This window comes from Neoarius graeffei, chromosome 4 (genome assembly GCF_027579695.1).
Source record: "Neoarius graeffei isolate fNeoGra1 chromosome 4, fNeoGra1.pri, whole genome shotgun sequence".
Classification (NCBI taxonomy): domain Eukaryota; kingdom Metazoa; phylum Chordata; class Actinopteri; order Siluriformes; family Ariidae; genus Neoarius; species Neoarius graeffei.
This window is the reverse complement of record NC_083572.1, coordinates 88,990,723-89,008,312: the sequence shown is the minus strand read 5'-3', so window position 1 is coordinate 89,008,312 and position 17,590 is coordinate 88,990,723.

The window sequence follows — 17,590 nt, the reverse complement described above, 5'->3', positions numbered from 1 at the left end:
TGCCAAGGTGCAAATTGTTTTTTTATTGTGACACAAACAGTAATTAAGATGAAAAAACAGAAATCTGGAGTGTGCGTAGGTATTCACCCCCCAAACTCAATACTTTGTAGAGCCACCTTTTGCTGCAATTACAGCTGCAAGTCTCTTGGGGTATGTCTCTATTAGCTTAGCACATCTAGCCACTGGGATTTTTGCCCATTCCTCAAGTCAAAACTGCTCCAACTCCAAGTTAGATGGGTTGCGTTGGTGTACAGCAATCTTCAAGTTATGCCACAGAGTCTCAATTGGATTGAGGTCTGGGCTTTGATTAGGCCATTCCAAGACATTTAAATGTTTCCCTTTAAACCACTCCAGTGTAGATTTAGCAGTATATTTAGGGTCATTGTCCTGCTGGAACATGAACCTTCATCCCAGTCTCAAACCCCTGGCCGACTCAAACAGGTTTTCCTTCAGAATTGCCCTCATTGTAAATAAAAAGGGCTTAGACATGTCTTATTTAAACACCCCTAAATGTAACACTTAGAATACATGTCTAGGGTATTTAGCAATGCCTGGAAGACATATCTTGTGTCTACTGGTAGATGCCGGTGTTTTTATAATAGACACGTGTTTTCTTGCATCCTCCAGATACACCCATGTCTTCCTAGAAGACATGGAAGTATTATTTAAATACCCCGATGTTTCATGTAAATACCCTAGACATGTCTTACTTTTTTACAGTGCTGTATTTAGTGATATCCATCTTTCCTTCAGTCCTGACCAGCTTTCCTTTCCCTGCAGATGAAAAATATCCCTTTAAAATTGTAGGCATGTTGTGTAAATCAAATGGTGCTAGCCTCCCAAAAAATCTATTTTAATTCCAGCTTGTAATGAGACAAAACAGAACAAACACCAAGGGGGATGAATATTTTTGCAAGACACTATATTATTACAAGCTGTAATTAGCTATATTATTACATATGAACAAAAACAGCAAGTGCTGTAAAAGTTAATTCAGCAATATTTTTGATTTGCTCAAGCTTGAGTAAAATATTTAATATTTGATGAACACAGTTTCTGTTATTTTCAAATGTTATAAATACAGAATAACATTTCCTCTCATAAAAAGTTTATTCTAATTGTATTTACTTATTTATTTTAATGCTTATTTTACCAGGAAGTCCCACTGTGGTCAGAAATCTATTCTACGAAAGGGACCTGGCCAAGATAGCAGCCCTTACAAACTCACAACATACCGGGCTAGTCAAAATTATGTTAACACTGATGGATTATTTTTCTCCTGCAAATAGATGTGCCATGGGTGACAGATTAAATGGTACTGTTGCTCGCTGGTTTTTGTGTGTTGAACACGATGGCAAACAGGTTGAGACCGTCCTGTAAATCATCTTGCACATATGATGTATGTTTTGTGAATAAATGGTTTCTACCATTTAAGTGTTAACACAATTTTGACTAAATGTATTAAAATACATATACAACATAAAATCCACAAAAATAAAAAGCTAGTTCAACTCCGTGGCCTCTGAATAAAAGCAGCCACATATCTCATTTACCACATTTTTTATGATGCCCTTAAATTTATCAGTGGATATAAATGTACGTACTTTTAGGCCTTTCTGTAGATTATTCCATGTCCCAGGTACATACAGTGTTACAGGAGTCCACTGGACAATAAATGATAAAGAAATAACCATTTTTGACATATATCTTTCTCTTTCTTTCGACTTTTCTGCACACTGAACAAGTGTGAAAAATGCCCCCTTAGTAGTATTTCTTGGCACCAAACATATACAGATATACAGTCATACACAAACACACAGTTTGTTTGTTTGTTTCATCTGTATGCTCTTTTTTGGTTCCGCCTCTCTCTCTTTTTTTTTTTTTGTAAATGTATTTATTCCAGTAGATACCATCACAGTATCATATACAGGATTAGCCAAAATTATGTTAACACTCAAATGGTAGAAACCATTTATTCGCAAAACATACATCATATGTGCAAGATGATTTACAGGACGGTCTTAACTTGTTCGCCATCGTGTTCAGCACACAAAAACCAGCAAACAACAGTACCATTTAAAGAATAATAAAAATAAGAATAATAAAAATAATCCATTAGCGTTAACATACTTTTGACTAACCCTGTATTTCATACTGATATAGATGAGGAATAAAACATAACAGGACATGCTGTTATAGGAAAGTAATCTACAAAAGGCTGGTATGAAGTGGCTTGACAGAAAATGGGATTACTGTAGCTTATAGCTTGTGCTGAAGTGGTGTATTCCTCTTATCCCACAGCAATTTGCTAATGCTATTTAATTTAAAAATAATAATAATCCATTTGACACTTTGTTTGCATTTTTAGTTGCATTCAATGTTGTGGAACATCCATGAAAGAAGATTCAAAATTCAAGAGAGCTTTATCGTCAATACATCCAGATACAAATATAGAAATACCGTTTCTCTCAGGTTCCCCATGGCACATTTATAGAGAAAATAGAAGATTAGTTCCTTCCATTCTGAAGACAATATGATGTAAAGTATCTGTTTATGTGGAGGTGTTACAGACAAAGCCGTTATAGAAAATTAATCAATATCTTCTCTCCATTCAGAATCAAGAATGCAGCAACATGATTAATAGACAGGATTAACAGGATTAATAGACATTTATAACAGCATAATTGAATGTTTCTATTAATTTGCTACTGAGAATGGAGCAAGAGAAGTTTCCATCCACTCCATCAACCCCTCAGATAACACACTGTCCCTGAAAAATCCTTGACCATACCCTAATTATTTTAAATCAGCAGGGATAAGAAGGAGTGAACTTATGATCACTACTGAGCATTTGTTCTACTAAATCTGACCCTCAGGGGACTTTGCTTGTAAGGGAACATAGCCCTGTGATGTTTTTATTCAAAATATTATCTTAGCTGGACAGCAGAGCCCTATGGCATACAGCTGCCTCATGTTGAGGGAGAGAATATATATATATATATATATATATATATATATATATATATATATATTTTTTTTTTTTTTTTTTTTTTTCATATATATTCATATAAATGCTGAACAGGAATATACATCAGCATAACTATTGATATACACTCTAAAAATATTCTTCAGCCCAGTAAAAATTGCTCATAAAAAAGAAAAGATTTTACCTAAAATGCTGTTATCTGAACTTGGCTCAATTAAAAGAATAAGTACAGCTCGTTATTTTGTGTGTTAAGTGTCTAAGATTTTGCATAAACATTGTCTATGATTTTGAGCAATACCTACGTTCAGGAGATTTGGGAACACTAAACTAAATATTTTGAAATCTTCTGACACCACACCATAAACTGTACTCTGTCAACTTCAAAGCATTTGGACCATTTGCCATGACACAAAGGAAGAATTGCATAGAGCACATCAGACTGTTAATTTTTATGTGTTTACAGTTATGAGGTTTTTTTTTTTGTCGGCTTCTTTCAAACAATTGACGTAATGTTTTATGGGGTCTTGTTTATCTATATCAAAAGGTGTTTTGACTGCAAGGCTGGCTTCGCAGGGAACATGATGGAGCCGCGGCTTTTACCAGAGTCTTTTACCAGAGGTATTCTTAAATATGACCATGTTAGATCTTCCATCCATCCATCCATCCATCCATTATCTGTAGCCACTTATCCTGTTCTACAGGGTGGCAGGCAAGCTGGAGCCTATCCCATCTGACTATGGGCGAGAGGTGGGGTACACCCTGGACAAGTCGCCAGGTCATCGCAGGGCTGACAGACAGAGACACACACACACTCATGGTCAATTTAGAGTCATCAATTAACCTAACCTGTATGCCTTTGGACTGTGGGGGAAACCAGAGCAAACCCACGCAGACACGGGGAGAACATGCAAACTCCACACAGAAAGGCCTTCGTCAGCCGCTGGGTTCAAACCCAGGACCTTCTTGCTGTGAGGCGACAGCGCTAACCACTACACCACTGTGCCGCCCCATGTTAGAACTTCTCGGGTTTTATTTATTTATATCATGAAGTTGGTCACTGATGTAAGTTTGTACCTGTGTGCTTTTGCAAGTTAACAGTACTGTTGATCTAGTTTCCTGGACACAATGATTTGAAAGTTCTGTTATTATATAGTGATTGTTAATTTATTTGTCATATAAGAAAATCTGTGTGCTATAGATTTTCACTGTGGCAGAAGTAGCAATAGTTTTTGTAGTGATAATGTTTAACCAAGATATTGCACATATACAACTTAAAATATTAAGGTCGTATTCACACCTACGTTGTTTGGTCTGGACCAAATGAACCAAATTTCCCTTGGTCCGGACCTTTTGGGTTGAATACAAACCACCGAACTCTGGTCCGGACCAAACAAGCGGACCAAGACCGAGCTGCAAGGTCGGACTCGGTCCGGACCAAAGGAACCCTGGTGCGGATCTTTTGGAGGTGTGAAAGCAGACCGGACCTAATCTGACAGTTTTGCTTTTTTGTACCTCAGGAGCTTCCGTCGTTTGTCGAGCATTACGGGAAACAGAGTCTTGACACTCCACCGCAAAGTGCAAACACTGTTTCGGTTGTCAAGGGAACCTTACAACAGTCATTCAGTCATTCAGACCAGTGGTAGGCTAGACTACAGAGTACAAAAAATGAGTAGGGGGCAAACGTGGGCCGAGGAAGAAACGCGTACGCTTGTGGATATATGGGCAGATGTCCACATATCTGAGCTTTTGGAGAGAACACACAAAAATGCCGACGTGTTTGCTGTATTCAGTGAGAAAATGAAGGAGAAGGGGTTCACGCGCTCCCCAGAACAATGTCGGCTAAAAGTGAAGAAACTCCGTCAGACCTACATTAAAATCAGGGACATTCTTTCAAAAAGTGGCGGTACTAGCGACGCAAAAAAGAAATTCATCTATTGCGTGAAGAGCCAGAACTGTCACAACATGATGTGCGCTCATCAGCGCTATCCTCCGTAGCCGCCTTGCCCTTTGTCGTCGTCGTTGATAAATTACTTGTACAACAGCATAGTAATCGCACAATTGTGAAAACAGTAAAAACTGGAAAAAACATATAGCTTTGATGACATTAAAAAGAATAACAGCACGGAAAGCCTCCATGACTACTTTTGAACTTAACGCTTTGTGCGCGTGTCGTCTCTGACCAATAGCTGAATGACCTCAGGGCGCGTGGCTTTGTTGACAGATTTTGGTCCGCTTACTAAAATGTACAGTGTGAAAGCGAACCGCACCAAAATGAAAAAAAAAAAAAACATTTGGTTCGGACCAAAGCAAGTGAACTATCGAACTATCCTGGTCTGAATACACCCTAAGAAAGTCAAATGAAAGAGCTTCATTTTACTGGCTGGAGAAGCCTGTGTTTTTAAGTAAAGACATGAAGTGAAATTCAGATTTTTTTAGTAAAGTCAGCTTAATTTTATGTCTAAAAATGACCCCAAAAATTATGCATTTTCTGCATAAAATTATGGATGCAAAAATGTTGCAGTAATTTTTTTTAAGTAAAATCAGCCCGTTATTTCTTACAGTGTATACAAAAAGCACACAACTGCTGCATCAGAGAAGATGACGATATTCAAAATGCAGATCATCAAGTCATACAAGCTGCATACGGAATATCTAGAAGAACTGAATCAGTAGAGTCATTTAGTGTATGTCTTAAAGCAGGGGTGTCCAAACTGATCCATAAAGGGCCGTGTGGCTGCAGGTTTTCATTCCAGCCATGCAGCAGCACACCTGATTTGGCTCATTCAATCAACTGACACACCCACCCTTTAATCAAGGGTGGGTGTGGCTGCAAGTATTTGACTGTGTGAAGACAGTTCAGTTGATTGAATGAGCCAAGTCAGGTGTGCTGCTGCATGGCTGGAATGAAAACCTGCAGCCACACGGCCCTTTATGGATCAGTTTGGACATCCCTGTCTTAAAGCAAATAGCCTTTTTTTCTTCATTTGTTTGAAAGTATCTTTCTAAATCTCAAGATTTTGACAGAGCGTGGGGAAATTGACAGGAAACCACTTCTCAGATCCTATATCTGGTGCTGATACCGGATCAGTGCATCCACAGTGAATTGTACATTTGGTTATAAATAAATAAATAAACCCAAACCTGACATTGTCTGTGCTCTGGACACAGAAGGCTTTGATCTTTTCTAACACTAAATAATATTTTGACAGTTTTGTCCTGATACTCAATAGTACATCCTGAAGTACATGGGCTTAAACACACATTAAGCCTATTGGCCTAATTAAGACAGATTTCTATCTGTTATAAAAATAGTCCTTCATGGAAACATTATCTGTATGTGCCAATCAAAGATTGCAGAAATTCTAAAGAACCCGAGATAAACAGTCAAGTGTCTTTTGGTTTGTTGTAGAATGGTTTTATTATTATTATTATTATTAGTAGTAGTAGTAGTATCCATCCATCCATTATCTGTAGCCACATATCCTGTTCTACAGGGTCGCAGGCAAGCTGAAGCCTATCCCAGCTGACTATGGGTGAAAGGTGGGGTACACCCTGGACAAGTCGCCAGGTCATCACAGGGCTGACACATAGACACAGACAACCATTCACACTCACATTCACACCTACGGTCAATTTAGAGTCACCAGTTAACATAACCTGCATGTCTTTGGACTGTGGGGGAAACCGAAGCACCCGGAGGAAACCCACGCCGACACGGGGAGAACATACAAACTCCGCACAGAAAGGCCCCTCATGGCCGCTGGGCTCAAACCCAGGACCTTCTTGCTGTGAGGTGACAGTGCTAACCACTACGCCACCGTGCCGCCCTATTATTATTATTATTATTATTATTATCCATGTTTTACAATTTTGCCTGCCGTTCAGGATTCTTTACCTGTCTTCACTTGTATTAATAAACACACCTTCTGCACTTACGTCCATCTCCCAACCATCTCTGACAGAATACTTCGCACTCCTTGACAAAGAGAATGCACATTCACCTGTTCATACATCATGTTCAGGAACAAACCAATGTTAATGGTGCTAAAACAGCCACTGTCAATGGTGCGACTGGACTCGACTTGGATCAATAGTGGACTCGACTCGGACTTGACTCAATTTTTTTTTATGACTTGGATTTGAACACTGGGGACTCGAGACTGGACTTGGACTCGAGGTTTAGTGACTCGACTACAACATTGGTATGACGAAACAAAGTGCCAGCCCACTCCCTTCACGCACATAACCCTGGGTGATGATAGGTTTGATACCAATGGACATGGCAAGCTAAAAAGCCCAAAATTTGTCAACTATGTGACATCAACTATGTGATGTTTAATTTAAGGTAGCTTTAGTATTGCCAATGCTGCTGGATACTGCAGTGCAGGCTACAATTCCACCAACAATGTCTGCTGATGAAGCCAAATTCTATACAACAAGCCATTTGATCAAAATACTTAAGGACTACAGCCACCAGGATTGTATTACAGGAACAGAAAGTAGCTGGTCTATCTGTCACATCGTTGACGTCTCAGAAAATGATGCATGTCATTAGTGTTGTATACTGAAAAATATAAAAACATTTGAGCACGGCTCTGCTGTGTACCTTTCATTTGGGATTGGCAGTATTTATTAAACCCAGACATATGTATTAAACCCAACATACTTCATCCATCCATTATCCGTAAGCACTTATCTTGTGCAGGGTCGCAGGCAAGCTGGAGCCTATCCCAGCTGACTATGGGTGAGAGGCGGGGTACACCCTGGACAAGTCGCCAGGTCATCACAGGGCTGACACACAGAGACAAACAAGCATTCACACTCACATTCACGCCTACGGTCAATTTAGAGCCACCAATTAACCTAACCTGCATGTCTTTGGACTGTGGGGGAAACCGGAGCACCCGGAGGAAACCCACGCAGACATGGGGAGAACATGCAAACTCCACACAGAAAGGCCCTCATCGGCTGCTGGGCTCAAACCCAGAACCTTCTTGCTGTGAGGCAACAGTGCTAACCACTATACCACCGTACCGCCCAGCATACTTCGTTTTTGCCAAATTGCCCATCCCAAATTTCTCAGTATTCCCAGAAATACTCTATATCACTTATGCATCAGCACATTACATTTCCAAACACAGCAGCAGAAAATATAACAACAGTAAAGCATTTTCCAAGCCAGTGCAAGCTTTCTAAATGTAACTGGAGTCTTAGATTGCACACATGCAGCCATAAAGTCACCTTTCTAAAGGGACGTTGTTTACCATACCGTATACGGTATGGTGATTTGTGGGCGTTCTTTTATGTAAATGTGTAAGGCGAGGCATGACTACAGCAATTTGTGTCGAACTTCATGTGCCTTACACACCCCACCAATTTAACCTTGTTCTACAGACTCTAATAAATAAATGAGGCTCCTCGTTTGAGTAAGACATCAAATTAAAATTTCACTTCCAATTAATGTGCAACACCTGCTCTGTCATCTGAGCGAGACTTCATCTGTCATTTGGAAGGTATTTCTGAAATAGGCAAAGATGAATTTCATGGAGTTTATTAGAACCACCTGGTTCAATTAGATGTCTGTTATCAGTAATGAATATATTTGAGTCAATGATTTTTTTTTTTTTTTAATCTGTTACGCATCCTAAGACGTGAAATGACAGGCGCACCAATCTGAGGCCTTATAGTGTCTGCACAACACATTTTAGTCTTTTCAAGTAAAATTAAATGTTACCAGTGAATATAAGAAAGAACAGGATAAATAAAATCCAATCACACAGTTCTCTTCACTTCGTATACAATACATGCCCAAATATTTTCAGTATGTGAAAAATATTTGCACCTTACATCTATAATAAATCCAAACCACTGATACTTTTAGCATCAATAGGCTGACTAATGTAGCCTACAGGAAAGACCTCATTTTGCTGAGATAATAATTGTATGTAATATTGAAATAATTTAAAGTGGCTTGTTCTTATTGAACATGCATGTCCTTGCATAGAGCAAGCTGGCTAGTTTATATTTAATAATCTCTAATTTATACAAACAATTACATCTTCCTCAGAGGCTAGATCCTGGAAAAAAGGATTTGTACAATTCATCATTATTATCATATTAGATCATAATTATATTAGATTTGCATGCATTGTAACAGACGCTTGGCCTCTGTTTATCATACAGCCATTTCACAGACTGCTTACACAGAAAATAAAATATAATTGTAGTAATTGTCCTAAAACACATAAAAGATTAGAATGAGTTGTTATTTTATGGATTACCTCTACTGTGACAATGGATATTGTTAAAAGTACAGATATAGCCAGCCATTATCCGTAATCGCTTATCCTGTGCAGGGTTGCGGGCAAGCTGGAGCCTATCCCAGCTGACTATGGGCGAGAGGTGGGGTACACTCTGGACAAGTCATCACCAAATCATCGCAGGGCTGACACATAGAGACAAACAACCATTCACACTCACATTCACACCTACAGTCAAATTAGAGCCACCAATTAACCTAACCTGCATGTCTTTGGACTGTGGGGGAAAATGGAGTACCTGGAGGAAACCCACACAGACACGGGGAGAACATGCAGACTCCACACAAGAAAGGCCCCTTGGCTCAAGCCCAGAGCCTTCTTGCTGTGAGGCGACAGTGCTACCCACTACACCACCGTGCTGCCAGTACAGATATAATTGAAGTGAATTGCATACCATCAGAAAGCAAACCAAAGGTGAATCTAAAAAAAATATTACAGTAAGGAAGATAAATTCTTGGGAGGAACCAAGACACAGCTGGGGGAAGTCAATCCTCTTCTCATTGTGAGGATTTTTTTTTAATCAGACAATCTTAGATGTAGTTTCTATAAGGATAATAATGCACCAATATTCATTGATATAAAGGAGACAGTGTGGTCATAGTTTTGCTCATTTGGTTAAAGAAGAAGTAGCCAGAGCTTGTAGTCATCAGGATGGCTAGAATTAGGATCAGTACAGTGTCAGGAAGGATGGTACTTCCTTCCTGGTGGTTTATCACTTCTTCTTCCCATAGCCAGCAAGGGCACCACTGATGACATTTTTACCAGTCTATCATTGGTGTGTCTCGGGCATTTAAAGTGCATATTCTGGACCAATTTTGTTTTTTTTAAATATGAAAGTATGTCCCTTTACACACTCATCCAGAAGGGTAATTTTGCACAAAGCCATCTGTCTACAGCAGAAAAAAATAAAATAAAGCGCGTCTGGAAAAATCCCAAAGGAGTCTGGAGCCAGATTCGTGACGTCACCTGCGGAAGCGCCAGCAGGCTGCAAGAGCTTTGCACAGTTTCAGTGCACAGCCTGTGTAGACCAAGCGCTCCCATTTCTCTCCCATTGTCCAGTCTTTTGGAAAACGATGAGTACTAATCCCATCATGATTGGTGTTGCTACACCCTCCTATGATACATCTGTTAACCATTTTAATAATTATGCGATAACGTTGAAGAAATTTGCAGAAAACCACTAGGTCATTTTCTCATAAATAAACCAGCGCTGACGTAGGATTCAGAGGGAGGCGTCCTGCAGATGACATCATGAAAATCAATGTTTGCCGGGAAATCCAAATGCCAAGTATTTTCAGAGGTGGGCCAATTCGCCTCAAATGGCTTGATTTCAACTGAATTTTTCTGGTATTGCACAAGGTAAAAAAAATTGCAGAGAATGCAGAATGTTACAGATATTTGACCAAAGTTTAATATAAAATAGGAGAATTACATTGATCTTGCTCCTGAATTTACCCATGATATGCACTTTAAACTTGGCAGAGCCCATCCCTCTCCAAGCTTGATCAATGGAAAATTTAGAGTAGCCAGTTAGCTTAACTGCATGCTTTTGGACTGTGGGAGGAAACCGGAGAACCTGGAGCAGAACATGCAAACTCCACACAGACAGGCCCCTCATTGGCCGTAAGGTTTGAACCCAGAACCTTCTTGCTGTGAGGCAACAGTGATAACCCCATTTTATCACTAGTTTTGTTATTGACTAGTGTCCTGTGTTTAGTGAATATAACAGAAGCAACATTTTGTACTCAGGTATCCAAATGTAGATATAACCCCAATTCCAAAAAAGTTGGGATGCTATGTAAACTGTAAATAAAAACAGAATGTGATAATTTGCAAATCACGGAAACCCTATATTTCATTGAAAATAGTACAAAGACAACATATCAGATGTTAAAACTCAGAAATTTTATTGTTTTTTGAAAAATGTATGCTCATTTTGAATTTGATGTCAGCAACACATTTCAGATAAGTTGGGACAGGGGTAACAAAAGACTGGAAAGTGTAATGCTAAGCAAACAAACAAAAAAAACCTAATTTGGTTAATTGGCAACAGGTCAGTAACAAGATTGGGTATAAAAAGAGCATCCCAGAGAGGCGGAGTCTCGCAGAAGTAAAGATGGGGAGGGGTTCACTGCTCTGTGAAAGACTGCATGGGCAAACAGTGCAACAATTTAAGAATAACGTTCCTCAATATTAAATTGCAAAGAATTTGGGGATCACATCATCTATGGCACATAATATCATTAAAAGATTCAGAGAATCTGGAGAAACCTCTGTATGCAAGAGACAAGGCTGAAAAATGACATTGGATGCCTGTGATCTTCAGGCCCTCAGGCGACACTGCATTAAAAGCAGACATGTGTCTATAGTGGAAATCACTGTATTGCTCAGGAACACTTCAGAAAACCATCGTCTGTGAAAACAGTTCATTACTGCATCCACAAATGCAAATTAAAACCAGATATAAACAACATCCAGAAACACCGCCACCTTCTCTGGGCCGGAGCTCTTTTATGATGGACTGAGGCGAAGTGGAAAATTGTCCTGAGGTCTGACGAATCAAAAGTAGAAATTCTTTTTACAACCCCGATTCCAAAAAAGTTGGGACAAAGTACAAATTGTAAATAAAAACGGAATGCAATGATGTGGAAGTTTCAAAATTCCATATGTTATTCAGAATAGAACATAGATGACATATCAAATGTTTAAACTGAGAAAATGTGTCATTTAAAGAGAAAAATTAGGTGATTTTAAATTTCATGACAACAACACATCTCAAGAAAGTTGGGACAAGGCCATGTTTACCACTGTGAGACATCCCCTTTTCTCTTTACAACAGTCTGTAAACGTCTGGGGACTGAGGAGACAAGTTGCTCAAGTTTAGGGATAGGAATGTTAACCCATTCTTGTCTAATGTAGGATTCTAGTTGCTCAACTGTCTTAGGTCTTTTTTGTCGTATCTTCCGTTTTATGATGCGCTAAATGTTTTCTATGGGTGAAAGATCTGGACTGCAGGCTGGCCAGTTCAGTACCCGGACCCTTCTTCTACACAGCCTTGATGCTGTAATTGATGCAGTATGTGGTTTGGCATTGTCATGTTGGAAAATGCAAGGTCTTCCCTGAAAGAGACGTCGTCTGGATGGGCACATATGCTGCTCTAGAACCTGGATATACCTTTCAGCATTGATGATGTCTTTCCAGATGTGTAAGCTGCCCATGCCACATGCACTAATGCAACCCCATACCATCAGAGATGCAGGCTTCTGAACTGAGCGCTGATAACAACTTGGGTCGTCCTTCTCCTCTTTAGTCCGAATGACACGGCGTCCCTGATTTCCATAAAGAACTTCAAATTTTGATTCGTCTGACCACAGAACAGTTTTCCACTTTGCCACAGTCCATTTTAAATGAGCCTTGGCCCAGAGAAGACGTCTGCGCTTCTGGATCATGTTTAGATACGGCTTCTTCTTTGAACTATAGAGTTTTAGCTGGCAACGGCGGATGGCACGGTGAATTGTGTTCACAGATAATGTTCTCTGGAAATGTTCCATGAAAATGAGCCCATTTTGTGATTTCCAATACAGAAGCATGCCTGTATGTGATGCAGTGCCGTCTAAGGGCCCGAAGATCACGGGCACCCAGTATGGTTTTCTGGCCTTGACCCTTACGCACAGAGATTCTTCCAGATTCTCTGAATCTTTTGATGATATTATGCACTGTAGATGATGATATGTTCAAACTCTCTGCAATTTTACACTGTTGAACTCCTTTCTGATATTGCTCCACTATTTGTCGGCGCAGAATTAGGGGGATTGGTGATCCTCTTCCCATCTTTACTTCTGAGAGCCTCTGCCACTCCAAGATGCTCTTTTTATACCCATTCATGTTAATGACCTATTGCCAATTGACCTAATGAGTTGCAATTTGGTCCTCCAGCTGTTCCTTTTTTGTACCTTTAACTTTTCCAGCCTCTTATTGCCCCTGTCCCAACTTTTTTGAGATGTGTTGCTGTCATGAAATTTCAAATGAGCCAATATTTGGCATGAAATTTCAAAATGTCTCACTTTCGACATTTGATATGTTGTCTATGTTCTATTGTGAATACAATATCAGTTTTTGAGATTTGTAAATTATTGCATTCCATTTTTATTTACAATTTGTACTTTGTCCCAACTTTTTTGGAATCGGGGTTGTAGAAATCATGGACATCACGTCCTCCAGGCTAAAGAGGAGAGGGACCATCTGACTTGTTATCAGTGCACAGTTCAAGAGCCAGCATCTGTGATGGTATGAGAGTGCATTAGTGCACATGACATTGGTAGCTTGTACATCTGGGAAGGCATCATTAATGCTGAATGATGTATACATGTTTCTTAGCAATATGCTGCCATCCAGACAAAATCTTTTTCAGGGAAGGCCTTCCTTCTTTCAGCAAAACAATGCCAAACCACTTTCTGCACATATTAAAACTGCATGGCACTGTAATAAGAGTCCAGGTGCTAGACTGGCCTGCTTGCAGTCCAGACCTGTCTCCCATTTAAAACATTTGGCGCATTATGACGCACAAAATACAGCAAAGGAGACCCCGAACTGTTGAGCAACTGAAATTGCATATCAGGCAAGAATGGGACATTTCTCTTTCCAAACTATAGCAATTGGTCTCCTCAGTTCACAGACATTTACAGAGTGTTGTTAATAGTAGAGGTGATGCAACACAGTGGTAAACATGCCCCTGTCCCAACTTTTTTGAAATGTGTTACTGACATCAAATTCAAAATAAGCATATATTTTCAATGAACAATAAAGTATCTCAGTTTCAACATTTGATATGTTGTCTTTGTACTATTGTCAATGAAATATAGGGTTTCTGAGATTTGCAGATGATCACAATCTGTTTTTATTTACAGTTTACACAGCAGCCCAACTTTTTTGGTATTGGGGTTTTATACAGGGTTAGGCAAAATTATGTTAACACTAATGGATTGAATGCGTGGTGCGCCATGAATGGGCTTTAAATGGTACTGTTGTTTGCTGGTTTTTGTGTGTTGAACACGATGGTGAACAGGTTGAGACTGCCTTGTAAATCATCTTGCACATATGATGTATGTTTTGTGAATAAATGGTTTCTACTATTTAAAAGTGTTAACATAATTTTGCCTAACCCTGCATTATATTACATTTGATGGTAGACACTCTTATCCAGAGTGGCATACAACATACCCAGATCAGCCTTGGGAGCAGTTTTAGGGTTAGGTACCTTACTCAAGGGCACTTCAGCCATTCCTCCTGGTCCAGGGAATCAAATCGGCAACCTTTTGGTCCCAAAGCTGCTTCTCTAACCATCTGTAACCAGAAGTCCATTTGCTATATTTGGAAACAACAATAGCTTGTAGTTTTAGCTAGAAGTGCATTACAGTAATGTAATCTAGATTTTATATGTACACAAGCCAACTCCTCAGCATTATGAATGGACATTATGTTGGGTGGCACAGTGGTGCACTGGTTATCACTGTCACCCAACAGCAAGAAGGTTCCAGGTTATAACCTCACGGCCAGTGGGGGCCTTTCTGTGTAGAGTTTGCATGTTCTCCCCGTGTGTCCGTGGGTTTCCTACAGGTGCTCAAGTTTCCCCCACAGTCCAAAGACATGTGGTTAGGTTAACTGGCTACTCTAAATTGCCCATAAGTGTGAATAGTTGGGTGGGAACTGCTCGAGGTCCACCCTGGGTAGCTTTCCTGAGCTGGCTAACAAATCTGCAGTAAACAATAAACTGATATCGAAGAAGACACCACATTTTGTTTGACAGATGGATGTTGTTGTTTTTTTGCAAATTTATTAAAGCTGCAGTCGGTAGGATTGAGAAGAGAGTAGACTGTGAAAATTTGAATGAATACAATTTCCAGTTCCCTCCCCTTCCTCCCTTCCCTCTATGCTGCATCTAGCCCCGCCTCCAAAGCCACTCCCTGCAGAGGAGGCTGCCATGCATGCACAGGCTAGCAACCATGGCAACTGAAGTTGTCTGATAACACTGGTCGACAGCCAAAATGCTTCCGAAATAAATATAGTCAAACTTTACTAATTCTGGGTCGGTGAGAACGAAAATGAAACTTAAAATTGTCCATCGGCTCTAGTTTTCAAGATTGGCTTTATGACTAAATCTATGATTGGATTTGGATACTTTTTTGGTAAAACAATGAATGATGCAATCTGAAGCCAGTATTACATCATACATGATCTCATGTTATTCCTAGAAGTCGCTGATGATACAATCATCAGTCAACTTATATCACTCTGCTGAATAAATTGCCCTAGATCAGCTCAAAAAGAAAAATCATGCAGTGCTGTGCACTCGAGATTAAATCTTTGGTTGACAAGCTTCATAAGAGATACTCCGTTTCATGAATACAAGAGACAAGCTGCCAAAAAGCACTGAGTTCACACTGAATAAGGACTAAACCTATTCAGTACTTATACATAATTGTTTTTTGCCATTTGGTTCATAATACATTTTATTTATATAAACTTTTTGCTGATTTTCTAGTGTTACATAAAGAGAACAGGTGAAATATCATGTAAACCAAACCATAAACACATGACGAGACCTAGGTTTACAATTTATACTTAAAACATTACTATCTACACAATGTACATAAGTATAAAATGTAAAATCTTAAATGTCTTGGAAGCCGTAGCCAATCAGCTGTTTTGTCATATTTGAATTCAAGACAGCAAATTTCATAACAAACAGCCAATTTCAACTCTGAAGCAGACAACTTCAGAAAAATTGTTGACCAGTGTGTGTATGTTTTATATATATATATTTTTTTTTCCTTAATGGAGCATTGTTTATTTTAGTTGTTGTTTTTTTTTTTTTGTTGTTGTTTTTTCCCCCTAGTAGTTATGCATAAAGCTACAAACTTCGCAAAAAAAATGTTTTTTATCTGTTTATTTATTTATTTATTTATTTACACTTAATGGAGCATAGTTTATTTTATTTTTTCCCCCTAGTAGTTATGCATAGAGCTATAAACTGCATTTTAGGGTGTGTTTTTTTAATTCATTTTTTTTAATGATGCATATCATAACAACATACAACAACACCACAAGGACGACACAGCAATGGCACAATAATACACCATTACAGATTAGATTAGATTAGATTAGATTAGATTAGATAGAACTTTACTGATCCCTTTGGGAGGGTTCCCTCAGGGAAATTAAAAATTCCAGCAGCATCATTACAGGATAAACAGAGAATAGAAAATAGAGAAAACTTCTAGATAAATTAAGTACATTTACATATACAAATATAAAAAAAAGATATGAAAAAAGTCCAGCAGGAGAGGTATTGCACATTGTCCAGTATTTGTTAGGGTTTTGAACCTGGCTCACTGGTGTGATAATCTAGCAAACCCCCACTAGGCCACCAGGAGAATGACTCAAGTGCAGAGGCGTGAGGTGGAAGTAGAAAAGTATCAAAAAGTTTATTTACAAAATGTACAATCCACGGCAAAAAACAAAAGTAATCCAAAAGCTCAGAAGATAAAGGGAAAATAAAAAATATCCAAAAGTTCAAAGTCCAAAAATAAGAAAAGAAAAGGCAAAAATGCAAATGCTCAGAAGATCTCAGAAATGGTAAAAAACAAAATTCAAAAAGGTCCAAAAAGAAAGCAAAGTACAAAAACCACAAAGACACAGGCAAGGAACATGGAACAGAGGGAACTAGCACTAACAGGCATAGCATAGGAAAAAGACTCCGTGACAAGGGAACAAACAGAGGGGTATTTATACACACACTAATTAAGGAACAGGGCGGGGCAGGAAACAGGCAATGAAGACAAACACAAAAACACAGTGGCGGCCTCTAGAGGCCAAAACAAACATGACAAGATGGAAATAACAGTGGCCTCTAGAGGCCAAAACAGTCCCAGTCCTAACAGGACCCCCCAGGAGCGTTTCTTGACGTTCCCAGGGCGATCAGGATGGGCCGAATGGAAGTCCCGGCATAGTCCTTTATCAAGAATGTCCCGGGCGGGGACCCAACAGCGTTCCTCAGGGCCATAGCCCTCCCAATCTACTAGATATTGAAGCCCGCCGCGGACCCGGCGGGAGTCAAGCAGGCGATGCACGGTGAACACAGTCTGACCCTGGAAGATGCGGGGGGTGGGGGGTTCCTAGGGGCAGGGGCATACATGGACGTCAGTACGGGCCGCAACAGGGAAACATGGAATGTGGGGTTGATCCTCAGAGTCCGGGGCAACTGGAGCCGGTAGGAGACAGGGTT